This window comes from Mustela putorius, unplaced genomic scaffold, assembly GCF_011764305.1.
Source record: "Mustela putorius furo isolate JIRA1106 unplaced genomic scaffold, ASM1176430v1.1 tig00000813_pilon_pilon_pilon, whole genome shotgun sequence".
Taxonomy (NCBI): Eukaryota; Metazoa; Chordata; class Mammalia; order Carnivora; family Mustelidae; genus Mustela; species Mustela putorius.
Window position 1 is genome coordinate 4,799,297 of NW_025421485.1, and position 4,294 is coordinate 4,803,590.

General features: G+C 52.7%; 1 long non-coding RNA gene across 1 annotated transcript; it reads right to left on the reverse strand.

Moving 5' to 3' along the window:
- Positions 1-255: 255 nt before the first annotated feature.
- LOC101686523 lies at positions 256-4,294 on the reverse strand. The gene is made up of 5 exons (XR_001178400.2): positions 4,204-4,294; positions 2,637-2,730; positions 1,749-1,956; positions 1,535-1,629; positions 256-1,239 (listed from the first exon to the last, which is right to left on the reverse strand). It is a non-coding gene; the product is annotated as an uncharacterized LOC101686523 (long non-coding RNA).

Sequence of the window (4,294 nt, forward strand, 5' to 3'; positions counted from 1 at the left end):
TGCCCTGTGTATACAGATGTCAGATAAAAGCACGGACTCTGCCGCTGGAAGCTGAGAGGCTGTGGCCGCCATGCCCCAGGAGGCTTCCCATCCAGGAGGAGCTGGCACCCTCTCTGCGGGCAGCACGACTGTGCAGTGTCTTCTTAGCAAGCTGAGTAGCTCTGCAGGTGGGGGAAAGCCCAGTCCAAGGACCCCCAAGTGGGTGCCAAGTGGGTGCCATTCCCACGGACTACAATACAAGCAGGGTCTCTGGGGCAGGGCAAAGCTGTGGGCCTGGCCAGGTGGAGGGGGCGGGGGAAGGTTCAGGTGGGCACGGGGTGGGGGATCACAGAGCTAATCAATGGGAAGCCTGTCTGTCCAGCTGCGAGTCTAATTCTCATCGTCGTCCTCTGTCACAGTGAGTTCATCTAGGGGCAGCCAGGATCAAGCGCAAAACCTACCCCGGCTGCCCCAAGTGCAAGGAGTCCCAGAAAGACAGACATCGGCGTGCGGGATGGTTTCAGCAAGGACGGCAAGCGCGGTGGTGTCCCCTTCACTTCCAGAAGGACCCCAGGGAGAAGCAAGTTGGGAAGGAGCCTCCCCCCCCACCACCACCATAGCTCAGGGACAGCGAGAGGCTAGTGTCTGCGGGGAAGGAGTTGTTACTGACCAGAAGAAATGGGGCCACGAGCTCAGGTCCGGAGCAACAAGATGTTCTCCTAGAGAGCTGCTCCGAGTGATCCAGGCCCCTCCCCGCCCTGAGAAGACCAGGCCACCATCCATACCTGTTCGCCTCTTGACGACCAGCCAGCAAGGTAGTGCTGGGTCGTAGCCCTAGGTTCTAGTGTGTTCTGTGAAGGCAGACTTCCTGTGTGCCCAGGGGCCCGGCCACGTCCTCTCGGGGGGCCTCGCGGCTGCAGCAGGGGTGACCGAGGACCCGTTCAGGAGCAGTGTAGCTGATACAGCCCTGAACTCGGGCTGTGCTCTGCACACGTGGACTAATGTTGGACTAGTTTCTGCCTTCGGCTGAATTTAGACATCTTTAACAAAATTTCTTTTCCTCCATGGGCTAGATTTGGGATGTTAGAGTGAGCTCATGGGTACTCCAAGAAAACAACCTAGAGGAATCTTCAGTCTCTTGGAACGTTGGAACAGACTCTCTGGGCCCTGCAGAAGAGGCGGATTGTGACGGTCCCCCACGGGCACTTAGCGCCACCTGGTGGTCCTTCTGGTCACACGCAGGTGAGCGTAATCCCAGGCCTGCAGGAAAGAGGAAGAGGACTTTGGCCTTGGGCCGGAACTATGGCCTCCTCCCAAGTTCACCACGCTCCACCAACTCAAACAAAATCATCTAGGTCAGAACAAACGGAGAACTGATAAGGCACAGAGCCCTGTGGCATTTCGTTCACTTTTTACATGTATTCACTGGAACCTTCACTCATTCATCCATTTCCCTGGGCCCCTGCTAGAAGCCAGGACGCAGCCCTGACCAAGTCATGGCCCTTGTCTTCGGAGCTGTTCACAGAGCCCTGGCGGGGGTCAGACACAGACTCACTGTGCTGCAGGTCATGGTAAGAAGTCAGCGGCACAGGATACAGGCAGCAGGAGGAGGGTCCCTCAACCTTCTGACGGGCACACATGGGGACACTCCTGGAAGGGAAAACACATGGTCTTAGACCTTAGAGGCTGAATGGGATCCGGTCAAGGGCAGGATGGCGGTCGGGCATTCTAGGCATAGACAGCCAGAGAGCAAAGTGTTCCCTTAAGACCTGAGGCTCCCCAGGGCGGGCAGGTGCACACAGGGTGGAGCAGGAGGCCTGAGGAAGGCTGAAGCCACTGAAGCTTGGCCACTCGGCCACTGAAACTTGTTTTGTGCCTTGGTGGGTGGCCGGAAAGCCCAGCTTCTAGTTCGTGAAGGAATCCACAGTCGGACGTTCAAGGCTATCTTCAAATAGGAGTCAACATTCAAAGGACATACTGGCAAGGGAAAAAAAGGGAGAGAGCAGCTGGAGAAAATAATGTATGTTAATTTAAAAAGAAAGAAAGAAAGAAATGCGTGTTGTACTGTAAAAAAACGGGGGATGGTCATGAAACTACTTTGGACCTGTGTCCTATCACCGGGTCAGACCATTTGGAATATACTATATTATTTTTTAATTCCACAGTTATAACTAGCACAACTGAAAAGCATTACATTTTTCACATTTAAAGCATTAATACTGGGCGCCTGGGTGGCTTCAGTCGATTAAGCGTCTGCCTTCAGCTCAGGTCATGATTCCAGGGTCCTGGAATCGAGCCCCGTGTCTGGCTCCCTGCTCAGCAGGGGTCTGCTTCTCCCTCTCCCTCTGCTTCTCCCCTCCGCTCATGCTCTCTCTCTCTCTCTCTTTCTCTCAAATAATAAATAAAATCATTTTTCAAAATCATTATTTTTTTAAAAATAAAGCATTAATACTGTGAAAAGCAAACATGTACAATGCATCATAACCTTGTAACCCGACCTTGAAATGTCTTTGGTTTTTAGTACATCAAAAAACAAACTAAGGAAGGGGCCTGGGCCTCTCTCAACTTATGGAAAGATCTAGAAAGTTCTGGGGAAGGAAGGAATGGAAGAGAACCAAAAGAAGGCAGAAGCCAGGGGCTGCTGTGGTAGTTGAGACCTTAGCTGCTGAAACCCGGCCCGGTCTGGGTCCATCTGGAAGGAGAGGAGGAATACTACTGAGGCTTCAAATCTGGCAGGATTTGCTGATGATTCTGTGAAAAGAAAAAAAAATGTTAATAATCCCTTGTGCCTGCTAATGAGGGCAGATCCTGGTAACTAGAGGACCTTTTGTTTGGAGAGCAGAAAGTCAACATCCTTGGTCTGCTGGCTTTTGGCCAAATCACAGGCAGTCTCTGGCGTGGGAGGCAAGGCATTGAGAATTTACAGAAGTAGGAGGGACCAAACTACTCAATCAGGAGGGGACAAGGGATGTGGGACATTCCTGAGGCTGCAGGAGCCAGCGGTCCTGGGGGCCACCACGGAGGGTCTCCAACAGACAGGGGTCCCGGGGACTTCATGGTTCAGAAGGGACCTGGAAGACATTTGGATTGGGCAGCCAAGAAGCCCCTTTGCTTTTTTTAGCATCAAACCTTTAACCTCTGAAACCCAAGAAAAACTGAGCAAGGTGACTTGTTCAGACCATCTCTGCTCTGGAGAAGCGCTTCACAGCATGCTACCCATCACAGTCTAACCACAGATGGGGTGGACATAAGCCATGCCGAGACCCTGGGGTATTCCAAGATCAGCCCCAACAGGTCATGGGAGGCAGGGCGTAAAAACCGCCCACTGCCTACAGAGCAGCTCCAGCTAGAGACCAGCCACCTGGGCAGGCTGCGGAAGGAGAGCCCTCATCTTTGCCCACGAAGCTCTGCTCACCGTCCGTCTCCTGAGAGTTGCTACAAGAGCAACATGTAGGGCACCTGGGTGGCTCAGTTCCTTAAGTGTCCGCCTTCAGCTCAGGTCATGATCTCAGAGTGCTGGGATCGAGTCCTGTATCGGGCTCCTTGTTCCGTGGGGAACCTGCTTCTCCCCCTGCTCGTCCCCTATCTCCATCTCTCTCTCTCACAAAGACAAAAATAAATAAATAAAAATCTTAACTACAACAACAACAACAAAAAGACAGCAAGGTCTAACAAGGAAGACTTAGGCCATGTCTCGCTTGAACAGTGGCCGTGAGGCCCTATAGCTCAAGGGGCTGGGCCTGGTCTCATAAAGCCCCTCACTCTTTGGCTTTAGCTTTGTCTAGAAGCCTCGCAAATCGTTTACCAAGGGAAAGCCAGGCCCAAACATATAACCAAAGGCCACTGGGTCAGCCACTGAGCTGCCTGTCTGACTTGTCGGGTGGCATATTGGGTGGAGATCACATTGGTCTCTGAAATGCCTGTTTAGGAAGGCTTCCTGGAGGAGGAACATACTCCCAGTTATCTGTGTTTGCTGAACGACACTAAAGATCACTTATTACTGCCCTCAGCTCGGATCTTTAAGCCACAGAAATACTTATGACCCTGCAGAGGGAAAAGCCCTTGCATTTTCTGGTCGTTGGGGGAACAACGATTCAGATATTGCTGAATAAGAGGTGACACCCACCTGCACAGCCAGAAGCCCTCCCCGCCCCCTCCGTTGGAGACCTGGCCTGCCCTGAGCCCTCCTCCTCTTCTCTCTACCCACTTCAACCTCTCACTTACATTTGCTTGTCTGGCACTCATTTATCGGGGCGCCTGCCTTGTAAGGGGCATTCCGTCTGGCCTCAGGAGCAGTGAATATCGATGAAACCAG